This window comes from Ziziphus jujuba, chromosome 8 (assembly GCF_031755915.1).
Source record: "Ziziphus jujuba cultivar Dongzao chromosome 8, ASM3175591v1".
Classification (NCBI taxonomy): Eukaryota; Viridiplantae; Streptophyta; class Magnoliopsida; order Rosales; family Rhamnaceae; genus Ziziphus; species Ziziphus jujuba.
Genome location: NC_083386.1, coordinates 25,635,140 through 25,656,046, shown reverse-complemented (window position 1 = coordinate 25,656,046; position 20,907 = coordinate 25,635,140). Strand labels below are relative to the sequence as shown.

General features: G+C 31.7%; 2 pseudogenes; both read right to left on the bottom strand.

The window, feature by feature from the left end:
* Nucleotides 1–769: 769 nt before the first annotated feature.
* On the bottom strand, nucleotides 770–3,203 carry LOC132805114 (uncharacterized; annotated as a pseudogene).
* A 759-nt stretch (nucleotides 3,204–3,962) lies between these two features.
* Nucleotides 3,963–7,640, bottom strand: LOC132805093 (receptor-like protein EIX1; annotated as a pseudogene).
* Nucleotides 7,641–20,907: the final 13,267 nt, after the last annotated feature.

Genomic DNA, 20,907 nt, shown 5'->3' with positions numbered 1-20,907 from the left:
TTATAAATATTAATTTTTTTTTTTATAAATAATAATTTAACTTCAGACTCCCCCACCCTCGCATTCCTGACTTCGCTCCAGTGACCATTGCTCACGAGAGCACCAAGAAATGGGATTGTACCCAAGAAATACAATGTAAACACTCGTGGACGACAAACAACATTGGAGAGCAAACAGGTTTTATAAGGAATGAATCTTAAAATATCTCAAATATATTATATTATATGTTGTAATCTTTTATCATTTATTACCTTAAAAATATTCTTGGATCTGTAAAAATATAATTGATCATCAATAAGAAAAGTAGCCGCCAAGATTGTATTATATATCTTCTACTCTGCTAGACCATAGATTATATCATATGTCTAATTTAGGGATAGTAGAGGAAAACATTAATGGCATTAATGGGCTTTGCTCCATGGCATTTGAAAAGATTGGTAGAATAACCAAATGAAATAACAAATTTGCACAGCAGTTATACCGTGGCCTGGTTAATCGAACTATATATATATATATATATATATAGTTAGGAGTTAAAAACAGAGTTTTATCAAATGCAAAAACTGAGATATCAATAATATGGAAAAAGAAATTCTTTAATTCTTGTAAACACGCTAAATTATAAGATAGATTTATTTAGTGGATAAATATTTCTTTTTTGAAAATAAAAAAAAATGAAATATACATTGAAAAGCAAATTACTAATCAAGACTAAATATCTCTATGCGTCTACAAAAATAATAAATAAAATATAAAATAAAATAAACTCTTAAGATTGTTTATTTAAGTTGTCCCAGTAATTCTTCTCCCAAATTTCGACTTAATAGAATTCGTTTGTCTTCGGAGAATGGCATTAAGAGATGGAGCATAAGGAGGAGGAATGGTGCGAGGGCCACTTTCTGCAGGACCCTTTACCATAGATTCGATCATAAACTTTTTGGTTAGTCCTTGCGCAAAGCAAGCCAATGCCTCGGAACAGAGCTCTATAGCTTTTCGAGGGACGGTAGGCTTGAGCTGCAAGAGCTTAGCATATTCATTTAAAACATGAAACATATAATCATACACATTCTCCATCTTAAGTTCCTCTTGGATGAACTGGCTCGCTGCTTTTCCCATGGCTTGTGCCTGAAAAAAAAAAAAAAAAGAAAAAAAGTGAATAATATCGGAACATTAAGAAAAAAGGTTTATAATGAAAATAACTACTTGGATTATAGTAATAGCCTAAGTGATAAATTAATTACCTTTTGCTTGTGTGAATTGCCCCAGTCAACAGCAAACTTAATGGATCTGCATTTATCATCCTCTTTTATGGGCCAATAGTGCTGAACTGGCATCAAACTTCGAGTGAAGAAATCATAGTAGTGGGGCTTTACTACATTCGTTACAGAATCACAGGCTAGGATGTACTTTTCACTGACAGACCAAGCTGACTCTTCAATGTAGATCTTATACCTTCATCAACCGCAAGTGTAAAACCATTAGTTAATAAAGCAGAGTAAAGTTACCGATTGACATCAATGGCAATCAAAATTAGAAAAAGTTTTAAAGGAAAACCATTGAAAGTTAGGATGATTTTAAGTTATCTATGGATGCATTGGTTTGCCAAATCTGATTGTTTGTACCCTTCCTTCGAGTCTCGTAACCAATCCTGAAATTTCATTCAATATTACATAGTTTACTAATTTAATTTTTAGTTGTTCTAGTCTTTTAGAAAGGTGTTACGAGAATGTACTATGTTTTATTATTATTATTATTATTTTTTTGGTTACAAAAAGTACTTTGTTTTATATATAACTAAAAAAAAAAAAAAAATTGATGAAAACTAAAATAACTGAAAAGATTTACTAATTTTAAAAGTATAAATATTTTGCAAAGCTTTCCTGATGCTTTTTCGTAAAAGGAATATATATACCTTTCCTGTTTTCAGCTTTATATACCTTTCTTCTGTTAAAAAAAATTAAAAAAATGAAAAATAAAGCTGGATCACAGGGAAAAGTATTGGGATGGTTTTTGTTTATTCAACAGGAACATTATTGATTATTCCACCATCAACTTGAAATAATGATGGCTCAAAGTTGGTGCTAAACTAATCAGCAACTTTTGGTTCCAACTTTTTTGAAGTCCAATTGCAAGTTGTGGTTCACTAAAAATTTAAAATAGAACTAGGAATAGTACCTGAGCATAGACACGAGCATTCCAGTCCTGTTGGTCTGAGACGTTACATTTGAGAAGGTCTTGCCTGGTTGCAGCAACGGCTGGATTTCCTTTCCCATAAGCGTAAGGTTCTCTATCTACCCATTTTCGGCTCCTATTTCCTTCTTCCAAGTCCTTCAGTAATTCCTCCCTAGGAGAAAATCAACGTCTACCATTAACTTGCTTAGGAATTTTTTTTTTTTTTTTTTTTTTTGTTTTATAAAATTTTTGGTTATTATTTCTTTAATATTCTTCCATGTGTTTCTTCATTCATGCTTCCAAATTTGTACCATTCAAAATGTCAAAAAGATTTAACTGTGGCTCTAAAACATATTTCCTAATTGAAAAAATAGAAAGATATAAAATCCACAATCTTATATTATTTTATTAAAAATATATATATATATATATATACATATATAATTGCTATGAAAAATTTTCACATCATAAGTTTTGACAAAACGTATCAAGAGATTAATAATGTTACTTGGTGGATATGGAAAGGTTTTAAGTCTCACTGGCCCCAAAATGACCAATCAGGGCAGACAATACCGAATGCATTATCATCCCCACAGTAGCGAAACAGTGGTGGTGGAGCTGTGGCATTGAGCCCACTATAATCCCTTGATAGAACCACGGGCCAATCAACGCAGTCAAAGGAGGCACTTTCCCTGGGCATCTCCGAGCAACTGTAGGATCCCCCACAGGGTAAAAACGTGTCCGGTTTGAAATGACCTATGATATTTCTCCAAGTAAGCTTTACCATTTACGATCACCAATTTAAAGTTAGCTGTCCGTTTGGCGCTCTCTAACATCTCCCTTGATATGCCAGTGTGGGTCCAAGGCCTCAGATCTTCGTGGATCCATCTGAAGTAGTCAGGACAAGTTGGGGGTACTGGACGGTTGGGATCTTCATCTGGGAGAACAGGGGTTGAGTAACTTGAAGGGCAGGTTCGAGTGAGGTTGTATGCAGTACAGTTGAGTCGAATTTCAATATTCTTACGAGGCTTTTTAGGGATTTCAGAGGACACTTGGGATGTTTTGGTAGTTAAAACTGGTCCGGAAGCTGGACCACCTAGATACTGAGAGACAGAGCACAATGTTAAAGGCAAAGTCAAAAACGATGTATAGATGCCTAATCGCAATCCATACTCTTTTTTGATAAAGTAATTCTTGCCACTACCCAATTCTTCATGTAGAAGTAGTTCCCCTGTTTCATGTACCTCAAAATGTTTAGCCCAAGACAGCAAATGCTGCTACATGACTTAATGACACTGCAAATACTGTATGATTATCTTCGTAAAAAACGATAGGACATAATGTTTTAAGCAATATATAGACGGTGTCTTTCATTTGATCAAGAAACTGAATGTAATTATGCCTCCATATTCTGGTGAAGTAAAGGGCAGCACAAAATTTCCGAAAGCCTACAGCAAATACAAATGCCTAAGCACAGCCTACAGCTATATTTGTACTGATACTGATACTTTGAGTTGTTTTCTTGATGAAAACATATTTAGGAAGAAATTAACCAAGACCGTACCTGTCCATGCATATAGCATGAAAAAAGAAAAGGAACAGGACAACAAACAATGCTGAATATGGAGTAAATAAAGAATAAACAGCCGGATGCTCTTACATTCACAGAAACACATTTTTAACATTAACTGGCTTATACTCCAGTGTTTAAACAAAAGAAGTAGAGAATTGTTCAACTATTATTTTGTTCAAATTGAAAGTAACTGCCTTTAATACACAAATAGTTTCCTTCAGAAACACATTTCCCAAGCATTTGGAATTTGATCTGCCTGCACTTTTGAAGTAAAACCAAGATAAACTTTGAGTCAAGTTTGCATCTCTTCAACATTGTTCTGGAACTAGCATACATACGACCATAACCTGCAATCAGCAATTATACGGTGAGCATGAAGGAAAGCTTGAATTCCACTCCAAATTTTCTATAGCCACAATGGCCAAGGGTGATCATTTGATGTATGTTTGGCTAATTACTAAAGATGCAAGAAAAAAACATTTAAATGAATAACTTGTGCTAGTAAGTTTTATCCTTTAAAAAAAAAAATAAATAAATAAATAAATAAATAAATAAAAGAAGAAGAGGAACTTGTGCTAGAAAGTAGTTCCTCTGTTTTCATATACCTCAGATGTTTTGCTGAAGACTGCGAATGCTCCTAGTTGTTGAATCCCTAGAATGCGCATTTCAAACTATCCATTAGTACATGAATACCATTGCAAATGTATGATCAAGGACATAAAATAACAATAGGACATAATACGTTAATCAATAATATTTTTGTACCTTGTAAAACATGATGCCTTTCAGGCTTTTACTGATTTTGAAGGTAGTTGCTGAAGTTTTCACATAGATGCTGTCTTTCATGCGGTCAAGAAACCGAAAGTAATTGTGCCTCCATGTTCTATTGAAGAAAAGGCCACCACAAACTCCCCAAAATCCTATTGCAAATCCAACTCCCATGCCTAAGTAAAACCATGACATTTCATCGACATCATCTTCATTTCTGTTCTTGTTCTCAACTGTTGGGGTTAAAACATCTCCGCTACAGTTCGATGTGAGTGGAGGACCGCATAGACTATTCTCGATATAGCTAGGTGCATCAAAGCTTTGGAGTTGAGTGCCTAATGGGATCCTTCCCCTAAGTTTGTTGTAGGACAAGTTCAAATGGCTCAAAAAACTCAAATTGGACATACTAGGAGGGATTTCACCTGAGAGCCTGTTCATAGAAAAATCTACCGACTCCAATGCTCCCATTTTACCCATTCCATGAGGGATTTCTCCTGTTAAGAGGTTATTCGACAAGTTCAAAGATACCAAATTCACGAGACGAGTAATTTCTGTGGGAATTTCTCCTGACAAAAAATTACCAGACAGGTCAATGCTACAAACATATTGGAGATTTTGGCTGTATTCCATCTCTTGACCTTTCATTACAAGTAATGCATCCTCTGTGAAGGTTGAACGTGAGCCATTCAGTGTATACACAAAATAATTGGAATCGTCCCTTATAACCATAAAAGAGAAATTGGAAACACATTTTGGTATATAACCTGACAAGTTGTTAAGTGCAAGGTCCCAAAGTTGAAGAGCACTAAGGGCACATAGTTGATCAGTTATATGACCATGGAATTCATTCCAGCGAAGGCTAAGAATCTTCAAATTTAAGAGCCTTGTTCCAATCCAAACAGGAATCCTTCCCCTTAAATTATTCCCACCAAGGTCTAGAGTAAATAATTCAGTGCAATTCCGTAAAGACAAAGGCAATTCTCCTGAAAGGTTGTTGTTTCGTAGGTGCAATGACTGAAGCGAAATCAATGAACCTAGAGAATATGGAATAGTACTATTAAATTTGTTGTCCCTTAATTTCAAGATAATCAAATTCTTCCACTTTGACCAACAGTTGGATATTGCTCCTGATAATTGATTGTTTTGGAGATCGAGAGTCGCCAAATTCATTTGCTCACTCGGCCTTTTGCACAAGAACTGAGAAATGGAACCAGAAAACATATTGTTTGAAAGATCTAAACCAACCACATTGGAAGATATACTAGGCAATGGCCCCTCAAAGCGGTTGTGGCTAAGGTCAAGCACTGAGGCCCCAGATAGTTTCTTAATTCTTCCATGTAATTGATTATGAGCAAGATCCAAATATGAGGACACAAAAGAGTCCCAAAACCAAGAGGGAATGACATCTTCAAGACTCGTGTTTGATAAGACCAACATAGAAAGACTCTCCTGTGAACGAAACCACAATGGAAGTGACGGTCCTAAATGCCATGAGTACATGTCTAATAAAACAAGCTGAAAAGGAGGAACCCAACTAGGATGTACATCCAAAGTTAATGGGGTTCCACCTGCTGCTAATTGTCCTAATCTTGTTGAATTGGCAAAGTGAGCCTCTGAAACAATACCTTCCATAAACTGATTTGCGGAAATATCTAAGAGTTCTAATTTGTCAAGTTGCCCAAGTGATTCAGGTAAAGTTTCATTAAAATTATTAAACCCGAGCCCCAGATCTCTCAAAGACAAAAGGTTTCCCAGTGATACTGGAATTGGACCAGAAATCATATTAAATGATAGATCAAGCTTGGTAAGAGACTTGAATTGGCCAATTTGATTGGTTAACTGACCATAAATTTGACCATCGGTGATAGCCAAAACCTCTAGATTACTAGAAACACATCCTGATAAACTATCTAGCATTTGGGATATCGATTGGTTCCATTTGTTCTCCGACAAATGAATTTCCTTTAAGTTGCAAAGTTGAGTACCCATGGATGTTGGCAACTTCCCTTCAAAGTCATTGCCACTGAGGTCAAGCATAATGATAGATGTCAGGTTTGTTATGTGACTTGATATTATACCTCCCAGGTAATTATGACCAAGGTTGAGAAAATTTAAACGACTCATCTTATACAACCAACTGGGTATTGATGAGGTATTGCTAAAATAGTTATAAGAAAGATCAAGGTGCACGAGAGAAGTCAGGTTCTGAATACCTTCAGGGATTGGACTTCCATATGCAGTGTGACTAAGATCAAGAGAAACCAAACTTCTCAAATTGGGAACCCATTTTGGAATACTTTGACGACCGGGGAATCTCGAATAAAAATAGTTAAGCGAAAGTTCTAGAATGGCTAGAGATGAAAAATTGACATGATAAGTTAAGTTGGCAACAGGACAAGTGCAAGACTGTCAAAGAAGAGAGTGAATTAGTTACCTCTAGCCAATCATATGCTTGTGAAAGGTTGACATAGCTCATGTCTAGGAATTGCAATGAAGAAAGATGAGAAAGCCATTGAAGATTCTTTGAATATCCATGCAAATGGTACCCATCAATTTCGTCATCAGTTACATCAGCTACGCTTCGAAGATCAAGAACCCGCAAGTGTGTGAGGTTTCCGAGTTGATGGGGAATGACGCCGCTGAATTGAGCATGAGAAAGATTGAGATATCTTAAGCTCCTTAAAGAGCCAAAGAATTCAGGAATAGGGGTTGCTCCAAAATCATTGCTGCTCAAGTCCAAGTGACGCAGATGCTTCAACTCCGCCAGGGAGGGGTTTACTTTCCCACCCAACGACGCCCTCTTGTATGCATCTGATTCTTTCGAAGATATCGCCATATGCTCATTTTGGGAAAAAGGATTATTGGGACCTCTAAGAAGGAGCTTGTGGACGTGACCGGTGACGTTATCACAGATAATCCCACTCCATTTACAGCAGTCCGAACCACCAACCCACGAGCCCAAGCGGCTGGAAGGATCACGAAGGTCTTGTTTGAACTTTAGAAGAGCTTCTCTCTCACTTTCTATGCAACTCATTTGGGATTTGGAGCTTCCAAGGCAAAAACTTGAATTGTTAATGCATAGGACTAGGAAGAAGTAGAACCCAAAGGATACAACAGTACCAGCCATTCTAATTAAACACCCAGTGCCCTAGCAAAACGTATACAATTGCGCAGGGTAGCTTTGGCATGGATATAAAGACATGGAATATATGGATACATGTGAACGCACTTACCCATGAACATGTATTATTAGAATCAGCGTGGATATTGCAAAAAGGAAAAATAAATGAAATGATGAATCTTGACCTTTTCAATTATTAATTATCAAATGTCACTAGATTAGGAAAGAAGTTAAATGAAAAAAGGAATAATAAATAAAGGATAAATTATGGCAATTGATATTCAATTTGTCATATATTATTGGATCTTCAAAAGCTTAGGTAAAGTTTAAATGAGGAGAGGATCTAGATCCTTGCATTAGGCATTTAATTAGCATAGTAGCACTTGTAGTGAGAGTAGTCTAGCTGGACCGTTTTGTGTGCCTTGCATCTAGTGTCGAACGCAAGGTGTCAAAAAACAAAAAACCAGACACCTCATATATTAATCAGAGTTATTATAATTTTTAGAAAAAAAACAAGTTTTTTTTTCTTTTCTTTTTTGGCTGAAACTCAAATAACAGCTTGATTATATTACGTTAGGCACATATAAAAAGAGAACTTATAGTATTTCTAGTTGCATTACTAAATGAATTATATACAATTCTATCATAAATTTACGTTTTTAACCTCGTTTAAAATTACTATTAAAGATATTTAATAATAAAATATATTTGTATTCAGTAGAATAGACACAAAATCTTGTCTTTCATTCTTGATATGAGAATTAAAAATTAGTAGAAATAGATAGATACGTTCACTCACTTCTTCCTTGCTCATGCACTTGTTTCTTCCATTTCTTAACCTATATTAAGGGCATTCCCAATTAGGTGTATCTTCACATAAGAATTGGACTAATGAATTATATGATTAAATATTTCAAATATGTTCAAAATATATGATTGAACATCTCAAATGTATTCAGAAGTATGAGAACTAATTATCTTTAAAAGCGAATATTTTTTTATGTTTTTAGAATTATACGATTAAACATCTCAAATATATTCAAAAATATATAACTGAATATCTTTATAAACATTCATAATTTTGAAACTGAGTACTCTAATGAATATACCTTTCTATTGTCCAAAAATGTTCTAAACATAACAAAAATTTTGTGGAATTTTCGTAACTATCAATTTTGTCCAAAAGCATTTTGATTTAATTGTGACTACCAATTTTTATGGAGTGATGTTTTATTTATGAGTGGTGTGTGAAAAAAAAAAAAAGAAAAGAAAAGAAAAGAAAAGCTGTGTTTTTGGCATGGTTGGGATTGTATAGTTATGCATATTTTAGATATTAAAAATATTGTATAAAGTGATTTTCTATTTTTTATATTTAAAAGGTAATGTGTAAAGAACAATACAATATAATTTTTTTTGTGGAATTGTAAAGAAAACTTCTCGTATAAAAAATGATCACATTGATAAAAATGTGATAGACAACTTCAATTAGAAAAAAATTTGAAATTAAACCAAACTTAAAAGGCCTGACAACTAAAAATTTGATTTAGAAAATATAATAATTTTATAAAACATAAAAAGATAGTCCTGAATTTATTAATGTCAATAGCTTAATAGAGACTGCGCATATGATTGAATTGGAGAAATCAGAAGCTAAATTCAAGCAAACACAAAAATAGTAGGAAATTTTAAAAAATTAGGAGGGGCACAGTATCTTTGGAAAATTAGTGAAGAAATTTTTTAAATTAATAAAATTGAGAGATCAGAGACTGCATATATGGCAGTATAAATAAAACTATTTATTCGGCTTATTAATAGGGTGGATCCTCTTTCAAGAAAACTTTTTAGACTGCAAAATGGCATTTGAGAGTTCATAAGTGTAATGGCAGAAATATTTGACATGCAATATTATGATAAAATAGAGGAGAAACACCTTACAATTAGGATTTCTAAGCTCAATGTGGATGCAGCTTTTGATGGAAAAAGGAAGTGATATAATAAAGCAAAACGAGCTTGGAAAAGGCCAAATGCTTGACTGGAGGGATTTTGAGCAGTACTTTTGCTTTTGTGGAATTTTAGAGAAAACTTTTGCGGATTTTTTAAACATACTTTCTCAATTTCTATGCAAACTCACATGGTATTTGGAGCTTCCACTTCAAAAAATGGAATTTTTAATATTAAGGCATAGACCGAGGAGGAACACAATAAGCAAAGAGCGCGAGCCATTCCAATTAATCAGCCAATATCCACGGAAAGAGTGTACAATTGTAAAGTAGCTTTGGAAGAAAAGCAGGGAATGGATGCAAAAGTGCGCACTCATGAATTGAACGATATTTATTAATAGAAATATTGTTGTGGAAATTGTAGCATTTGGACAAGTACCCGAAGACTGACTTATTGGTATAATGAAGCTTACCTAGTATGGAATAAATATTTGTTGGCATAAATATATAATTAATTTTAAAAATATTTTTTAATAATTATTTGTAAAATATTATTGATTAATTATTTTTTAAAATTGATTTTTTTGAAAAAAATTTACTTTTAAAGAAATTTTAAAACCTCTTTAATAACTTTGTTTATTGTTAATTTTTTATTACATTAGAAAATGGATAACCATTCAAAAAAATCATTCAATGGATTTGTTTAAATATTCTATTAAATTGATGTGATTAAAAATAAAAAAAAATACGGTCTAGGTGACTCTTTATTTCTGTAAGCTTTGTCAGATATTCTAAAGCTTTTATAAAAGACAAAATTTCTTTAAACAGTCAATTTAAAAAAAAAATTATTAAAATATATTTAATTAATTAATAGCCATAAATAGCATTCTTCAAATTACTAACACCTAAAGCATCTCAAATAGTAAATGTGAATTATTACTTATGTGGCACAGAAATTAACATTGTCTAAGTTTACATAACATAAATATATAATCAATTTTAAAATTGTACTTCAATAATAATATGTAGAAAAATTATTTATGATTTTTAATTAATTAAATATTTTATTATTATTTTTTAAAAAGAATTAACTTTTTTTTTAAATAATTATTTTTTAGAAAATTTTATAATGTCTAACAAATAATATATATATATATATATATATATATTTTTTTTGGCTGCATCAACTTGGAGGATGTTTAGACATATCCATTGGACTGGTTTATTTTAGTGACTATATATTTTTCTAATATGACCAAAAAAGTTCTAATAATAGACATAAATATTGTTTTAATGTCACTTAGATTTAGATAATATTAATTTTTATATCACATAAAGCAGCAATTTATGTTCACTATTGAAGATGCCTTACACTATCTAGTAGACCTTATAGAAGGAAAATGTTACGTTTACAGGATTTTTTTTTTTTTGCCACATCAATTTGATGAGATGTTTAAACAAATCCATTAAGATTTTCTTTTTTAAATGGTTGTTTATTTTTCAGATGTAGTAAAAAAAAAATCTAATAATAAATAAAGTTATTGGAGATGCTCTAATGTATATTTTCATAGAGACCATAACTATTATTTTATTTATTTATTTATTATTATTATTACTTTTTTGTTTTTTTGGTAATGAGAGACCATAAATCTTGTCAAATACAATTTACACTGCAAAGTTAATTGTGATTGAATTCTTAATACCCTACTTAATTAAAGAGCAGTATAAACTATGAAGTATTATAATTTCTCTTACCAAAAAAAAAAAAAAAAGTAGCTATTATAATTAATTGAATCGTCCAATATGAACGAAAAATTACTAACTTTTAGAATGTATAAAGTTCATTTTGCGATCTTTACAATTTTTGTTTGCATTTTATATCTTTTAAATTTCAAAAAGTTACATTTTATTGACAAATCATTAAATATAATGGAACCCTAATTGCTTAATTATTTTTTTACCCTAAATTTTATTTTTTTTAATGTTTATTTGTCCACTAAATATCAGCTTTGGATTGTTTTGGGATAAAGAAATATTTAAAAAAAAAAAAGATAAAAAGAAAATGAAAAAAAAGTAGATTTAATGTAAAACGAATAATAAACTTAACAATTACTGTTAGCATTTGATAATTTGGTATCGAAATGTAAACTTTTTAAAATTTAAACGGTATCAAACGCTAGGAAAAAAAAAAAAATTGTAGAGCCCAAAATTAACAAAAGTTGTAGAGAGCCCAAAATTAACTTTTGCCCAAACTAAAAGGTACCATAGTGCAATTAACCCAAAAATTTACAAACAATACAGTATATATCTAATACAACGGCAATAAACGCATAAAATATTAATAGGGATGTATTTAATTTATAATTTAAAGAATTTTAAAATTTTTTAAAAATTTGGAGTATTCGATTTAGATTTTAAAAGAGTTTATATAAATCTAATGATATTCAATTCAGATTTTGATAGATTTTATAAAAGTCTATTAAAATCTAGGTTTATTTAATTATAACTTTGTAAAATTCTTTTAAAATCTGGTGGTATTTAAAAAGTCATTGATTTTAAAAGATTTTAAAAAATGATTGATTTTAATGGATTTAAAAAGATTTTAACAGTGAAATTATGAAGAAAATTGTCAACATGAAATCCAGCTTTAAACCCAAAGATTTCGTTCAATTCTTATAAAATTTTTATAAAGTCTGTAGAATTTCATAACAATTCATTAAATCCGTTAAAATCTATAGCTCATTTTAAATCCATCAAACTTTAAATTAAATATATTCCCTTAAAAATTATATATATCTAATCCAACGGCAATAAAAACATAAAACATTAAAAGTTAAACACATCATATGTTATAGTTTGTCTTGCACTACATGACATATACAAGATTGATTATGATGGTGTCCCTATGGGAATAACAGTGGTAATGTATATATGCCGTGCATTTACTTCTAGATAGAATCTGTAGTCTTCATATGTACATCTATATAATATCCATAGGTGTTAGAATTTTTAGTTTCTTTCTTAATTGTATTCTATAGTATGAAGCTTCATGGCTAACTTCTGATTGAATTAATTAAATAGTAGTTGGAGCTTCCATTACAAAACTTATATTAAATAAACGGTCAGTGGGATTTAAGAATATGAGGGTATGTACATCCATATAATATCAATTAGTGTTAGAATTTTTAGTTTCTTTTTTAATTGTATTCTATATTATGAAGCTTCGCGGCCAACTTCTGATTGAATTAATTTAAAAGTAGTGTGTGGAATTTGTTGCCTTATTAATATAGATGCATGTAAAGGTTACCGCGTAAGCTGTGGTAAACTCAATATATATATATATATATATACACACATATATATATATATATATTATTGGTTTCCCACAACTTTTCAAGCAAATGTACCAAGAGTCAAAGCGACATAATTATGTCTAATTTTCAAAGTTTCGATTTAATTCCTGAGTCATTTTTTAATCGATTCAAGTTTAAAGTGATTTGAACCATGTGTTTTGAACATGAATAGAATGTTCTTGACTTCTTTAATATACCTGTTTGTGTAACTGTGTTTATTTGGACACAAATAGAATGATATTGACTTGTGTTATACTTGAGGAAAGCCTAATTGCGTTTCAATCGGTTCTGCACCATCCATATCTTTTTTTTTTATTTTTTTTATTTTTTGGTTGCTGAAAATGATGTTTTATAATACCAAAAGACCCGCAGCTAACAACTGCAAAGGGAATAGGCACACGGCCCTACTCCCGGGTTACAAAATGTCAACCAAAGGCAAGGTGGTCTCGCATCCACCCTCCTGCTTAACTAAATCATAAAAAACAGAGGGAAGGTCATGCATAGTTACAAAACCAAAACACCTATGAGTGAAACACCAGCTGGTAACCACATGCGTTAAGAAGTTAGCTTCCCTGGGGATCCATTAAAAGTGAATTTCCTGGAAATTACTCTGCAATTGCCATACTTCCCGAAGGATTCCTTCTGTTGACCAATGACAAACTTGAAACTCCCTAAGGTTTAGAAAGCAAGATTTTTTGCATCTGATTCACACCAAACCTTAGTCCACCCTTGATCTAACGCCAGCTTTAGAATGACACATCTGCACCATCCATATCCTGTGACAAGATTGGTAGAATGACACATTTGTACAACAGAAGTTATATCTTAGCCGCGTTAATCGAGCAAAATATTTAGTCATGGACTCATGGCCTATTGACAATGTCCTAATTCTTAAGTTAGTCTAGACAAATTCACACACTTTCATTGTGAAATTTCATTGAGAGTCAGAAAAAGAGTTTTATCAAAATGCTGAAGCAGGGATCATTATTAATAATTTGAAAACAAATCCCGAATTAATTCTTTTATGCAAAATATTAACTCATGAGATAGATTTATTTAGCGGATAATATTTATTCTAGAAATATCAAAAAAATGAAATATACATGGAACAACAAATTGAGTACTAAATTTACTGATCAAGACTAAATTACCCTCTGGCTATACAAAGAACCTCCTAACATTGCTTATTTAAGTTGTTCCCGGTTATTCTTCTCCCGCATTTCAACTTGTTTAATAGAATTTGTTTGCCTTGAGGAATGACATAAAGAAATGAAGAAGCATAAGGAGACGTCATGGCGCATATACCAATTTATATTGGACCCTTCACCACCAATATGGATTCCACCATAAACATTTTGGCTACTCTCTTGTGCTTGGAAAGCCATTGCCCCCGAACAGAGTTTAACAGCTTTTTGAGAGATGGTAAGTTTGAATTGCAACGCTTATAGCAAATTCATCTGGAACCATCTGACTTCTAATTGAAAATAACATACTTGTGAGAAATTTTAACATTAAAATAGTCAATTTAAATGTATAATTATTTATATATTATAGTGTGGGTATAGCAGCTGGAAAAAGCACTGGAAATGAATGGCTATCTGGTGACGGAATGTAGGAAGCATATAATTTATGAGGAAAAGAAATGGCAGTTCAAATCAAAGTGCAATTCTTTAGATAATTTGGACCTTCAATTTAACTTTTAAGTAATTACCTCAATTTATAATATAGGTATCCTTCATATGCAGAAACATTATTCCAAGGCATTGAAACTCAATCAAAATGCACATATAAGTAAAACTGTAAAAGCAAGATAAGAGCTAACAAGTCGACTGCTGGTTCATGTCGCATGCTTTGCATCATTAGTTCTAGGCCAGAGACACCTCCTTATGTATGAAGAAGACATATTAAGGACCTGAAATTGAATAGTATCATGGGGTAATATATATTGTTATATGGATCATATTCATATATGCCAAATTAGAAATGAAACTATTCACTTGGTGTATCGACTGGATTTTCTCAAGGAAAAACTTTTTAAATTGCAAAATCATATTAGGGACCTCAAAAGTATCACAAATAGAATTCTTTTACATTCGGATTCAATAGAAAGGAGAAACCTTTGGCTTTCAGTTTCAAATTTGAATCCTTATCACTTACTAAGATTAAAGAAGCTTGGGTGATTATGCAATCAAATATCATGTGTATTGGAAGCTGAGAGAAGCATTGATGTCACTGATATATATATATATATATATATTTAAATATAAATATATAGGGGAAGACAAATGCAATCGCTTTGAGAAATACTTTATTTTGTGAATTCTAAGAGAAGCTAGTAAGGCTGCACATTGCCTTTTGAAATGTAGCTTATCAAAGCAATTCAGTGGACAAGCAGGGCCGGCCTTCGGATTTTTTGGGGTCCTTAGGCCTACTTTATGGGCTAATTTTTCTATAAATATTTAAAATAAATAATAAATAAAATGAACCACACTTTAAATTTTACTGAATAAAAAGGTTTCAAAAGTATATGCAATAATACTCAAAACACTTTTAAAAGTTCACTTAAATTTTTTTTAACATTTTTAAATCCAAAACTAATAATTAAACTATTAAAAAAGTTGTTTTAGCATATATTTATGTATTGTATATATGCAAGAAATAAGCATTAACCATACCACAATCGTTACTTTGTTAAAAGCAAACAAAGATAATTATGGTTGTAATTTTTTTTTTTATTGCAACACCGTTCAAAGATATTAATTGCTAGTTAATAAAAAAAAAAACCTAAAATAATAAAGGGGCTCATGTTATTGTTATTTTTACTAGGCATTTTAATATTCCAATTTTTTATTTCTATTTTAAATATTTTTTTAAAAAATTAAAAAAAATATATATTTTGTATTTAGGGGCTGACCAATTGGGGGCCTTGTGCCATTGAATACCAGATTCATGGTCTGGGCCGGCCCTATGGACAAGTTCAGTTGGCAAACATGTTTTAATGTTTGATGTTCGGCCTAAGATGCATGATAGCAATTCCAAACATGAATAAGAAGAAAATGTTTTAAGGACATACTGTTTGAAGCAGTACCTTATTGAAATATGAATATACGTTCACCGATTATGGTAGCAGCTTCTTAACTTTTCCTGGAACCATCCCACCTTTATGGTAGAAGCAACATATATCTAATCTTTCATATGGTCAAGAAACCGAAAATAGTTGTATTTCCATGTTTTATTGAAAAAGCAGGGCACCACAGACTCCCAAGAAGCTTCTTGCGGATCCAACTCCCATCCCCAAGTAAAACCATGACATTACATGGTCATCATAATTCATTTTCTTGTTCTTGAGACCAATGACCACACTGTCGATAGTGTATGTTTGTTTGAGTGGAGGACCACACAAACTGTTTCCCACATAACTAGAGGCATCGAAGCCCTGCAGTTGAGCGCCTGATGGAATCTTTCCACCCAAGAAACTCAAACAGCTCAAGAAACTCATAGTTGACATAGGTTGAGGGATTTCACCAGAAAACTGGTTCATAGAGAAAACCAGAGACTCTAAGGGCACGTTTGGCCATCTGTTTTTAGAACAGTTTTTTGTTCTATAAAACAGAAAATTATTTCTAAAATAACAATGTAGCTATTTGGCCATTTGTTTCTAAAAACAAATCTAGAAAACAAATTAAAAAAAAAACAAAATTGGGAAAACATCAAAAAGATGTTTCCAACTGTTTTGAAACCCACTTGTTCTCACCTTCGCTGCTCACGCTCGCTCTTTCACTGCTCTTCGAAACTTTCACCGCTCTTCGACCCTCTCACACCGGCTTACCTTCATCGAACAGATCTCGAATAGTCATTCCTTCAACAAATTTCGAACAGATCTATGCTCTTGGAGTTCACCGATCGAGGTTTTTCTTCTTTTCTCAAATCTTTCAACGTTCTATAAGCTGTTATTCTATAAGCTGTTATTCCTGTTTTTGCTAATTTTTTATTTTCTGTTATTCTTGTATTTTCATTCTCTAGTTTTGGGTGTATCACTGAAAAATTTTCAATTTTTTTTTTTTTTGGTTTTTGAGAAAAATTAGGTCTTTTTTGGTTTTTTTTTAGTGTTCTTAAGTTGGGTTTTTTCGAAATTTATCTCCAGAATGAAGATTTTGGTTGGATTTTGTATTTTTGTTGATAAATTAAGCGTGTTTGTAGTTTTGTTGGATTTGGGTTTAATTGCTTATTATCGATTGTGAATTTTTCTTGGTCAACTTTCTCGACTGTATTAATAATGGCTTCTTTAAAGTTGGAAAGATTTCATCCTTCATGTTCTTTTTGAAGGTTATTCCTCCTCCATATTCTTTGACTCCTTCAAAGATTGAATTAGGAAGGCTAGGAGTAATATATTTAAGAAATACATTTGTTCTTTTGGAGATTGAAGCTGTCATAAGTGTAGTGCTTCTCTAAGAATCAGATATGATCTCCCTCGTTCTTGTTCATGCTCCATAATCTATGCAAGCTGAGTATTTTGAGAAATCTTTTATGGTACCAAGTTTTCCAATAGCCATACTTCTGGTAGCTTTATTTTGTTCCATAGTATGTTCTATGGAACTACCGGCTTGAATTTGCCGATATTGGTCTGGAACATTGTTGTGTGACCTTTTTGGTTGTTGATGTATGTTGTGAGATTTGCATATCAAGAATGATGGTATTCATCACCTTGCAGTAAGTGCGATAGGGAAAGGCGAGGTTGCTTGTGCCATTTTCCATGTCATATCCATTTGTCTTTATGTCAACCATCAAAGATCTGCAAATCACATTCAAGAAACCAGTCAATGTGCAAAAACATTATTTTACAGAACCGTGGACAGTAAAATAAATTCAAGTTGAAATACATAATTATTATTCATGCCATCTCCTTGTTTATCAAATGGTTCTAGTACACTTGGGTAATCATATCTCTACGTTATATCAAATTTTAATTGTTGTTTTTCATACGCAAAGTCTGCCTTTTTTTTTTTTTTTGGGGACACTTTACAACCTTTACATATAGAATCGATTATTATTGTGTTTTACAAAGGTATGTTGGGTTTCAAAGATTGGTTAATGCATATGCAGTTGAAATGTTTGCATGTTACTTGTTGCTGGGGAATAGTAAAATGATATAGGTGATACTTGTGATGGTTGAATGGTGCTTGTGATGCTTAGACTTGGGCCATTTATTTGTTTTGGTAGAGCTATCACCTTAAGCCAAGGTCAGTTCTATCTTTGGATTGAAGGATCAAAGGGGAAGCAGTAAATGTGAACCTATTGCAGACCACACAGAAATGGATAGGAAATAGGAGCTAGAGATATTAATGTAGATTAATATAGTTCCCTTTGTTTTTTTCCTTTTTACCAAACCCATTTTTGACAAATGGGTTCTGCTATGTTCTTTTCTTACTGAATGATGAAGATTGGTATTTACACTATTTTTAATTTGGTCTTCCAGTTTCACTTTGATCATCTTTCTTGCCTTTTCATATAGCTCCTAATTGTTTTGTCTTTGTTTCAGCATGGAATTTGTCTCTCTCACTTTCTATGATGATTGCCTTTGCTGAAACTTTTAAATTCCTAGAAATGTTTATGATGATTGCTTCAATTTTGATGTTTATTTTTTCTGTAGTATATTTTTACGATGTCCACTATGGAAAATGATGGTGGTGATGATTCAACTCTATGGGGTGCTACAATGAAAAGATTTATATAGATGTTATGGTAGATTTGATAAATAAAGGTGGTATGAAAAATGGTCAGTTCAGTTTAAAGGAATGGACTAATATGCTTGAAGCTCTGAATAATAAGTCTAAAAGAAACTACAACATGAAGCAAATTAAGCAGAAATTCCAATATGCGTCGAAGTAAGCATCATGAGTTTAGTGAGCTGTTGCAACAAACTGGATTTGGTTGGAATGCTGAAACTAATACTGTGAATGCTACAGAGGAAATGTGGCAAAACTATATACAGGTATATGTATTTTCATTTGAGGATATACAATATATTATTATTATTATTATTATATGTTGATGAATATATTATTTATTCTTTTAGGTGCATCCTAAAGCAACTCAGTTTCGAAAGAAAGGATGTGAGCAATACAGGCTATTAGGAATTATATTTAACAGGTCAACTGCTACTGGAGTGTTTCGTCATGCATCTACTAGTGATCCACCCAATACTGATGATGAGATGGAATTGGAAGCTGAGAGTGTACATGATATTATAAAACTAATATTATAATATTTTGGTGTTTTCAGAAATGTATTGGTGCAATTGATGGCACACACATAAGCACACATGTTCCTGCTGACAAGCAAGTTAGCTATAGAGGTAGAAAATCTATAGTGCCTCAAAATGTTTTATGTGCATGCAATTTCGATATGATGTTTACTTTTGTTTATGCTGGTTGAGAGGGCACTGTAAATGATTCAAGAGTTTTCCTTGATGCAATTACAAGATCTGAGAATAAATTTCCATTATCTAAAGAAAGTAAAACATAAAAAATTTATAGTATTATTTGATTTTTTTAGTTGTATAATACATGATTGCATTTTTACTATCTTTTTAGGTGAATATTATGTTGTTGATTCTGGATTTCCATGTATCGTGGGTTTTTCTTCCTCCATTTTGAGGTGAAAGATATCATTTGCAAAAATACCATGGTAGAGGTCGCCAGCCAAGAGGACCAAAAGAATTGTTTAATTATAGGCATTCTTCACTTAGAAATGTTATTGAACGTTGTTTTGGTGTGTTGAAAGCGAGGTTTTGAATTTTAAACAAAGTAGACAACCTTTGATAGTTATAGCTTGTTGTACACTATATAATTTCATTCGAAAGTGGGCACAAAATGATGTTATGTTTAGACAATGGGAAGAAGAAGAACAAGAGATTGAAGATGAAGAAGCTAGTACAAGTGGATCAAACAATAGTATAGATTTGTCAGACGAAGCAGCAACAGCTATTGGAGCTTATCGAAATCAGCTTTCACAAGTAATGTGGCATGACTATATTAGTAATATGTAAAAATTAGTAATTTAATGGATATTATAGTTGGCGATTTTATATTAGACTTATAAAATTTAATTTCCTATTAGCAACAATTATTTTATTATATACTATCAATTATGTTTAATAATTAATTAATAAAAAATAATTGATTGATAATATGGCACACATGGAATGGAAAAAAATGAATATCAATGAATCAATCATAATAGGAAAAAAATGAATCAATAGTAATAGAAGAAAAAAAATTCAATTGAAAAAAAATGTTATCTTATATTTTAATATATATGTTATATTATATATCTATATATATATATGTGTGTATATAATTTATTAATATATGAATGAATTAATATTATGTATATATATACAAATATTTATAGCTAGATATATTATACATAAGGTTCCTCGTATGAAAAAAAAAAAAAGAAAAAAGAAAAAAAAAACTTGTATGTACAATACAAAAAAAAAAAAATACAAAAAACAAAAACTGTTTAAAAAAATTTTGAAAACTATTTAACCAAACATATCTTCTATTTTTTTGTGTTGAAAACTGTTTTCAAACATCAATGGTCAAACGCTCATTATTTTCATTAAACAAAGGAAAACAGTTTTCTATTTTCATTTCTGAAAACAATATTTCGAAAATAGAAAACAGAAAACATGGCCAAACAGGGCTAATGCTTTCATATTACCTATTTTCCAAGGTATCTCTCCTATCAGCTGGTTGTTTGCCAAGTGCAATGATAGCAACATTGAGAGACTAGTGATTTCAATTGGGATGTTTCCAGCCAAAAAATTACTAGAGAAGTCCATGCTTCACAAACTCAAGAATGTGTTGTAGTTATGAATCAGAGCTTCCATATATATATGTGTATATATATTATGTGCTTAGCAACTGTTAATGAAAACGAAAATGTTCTTAATTAGGAAATAATTAGGCCAGAAGA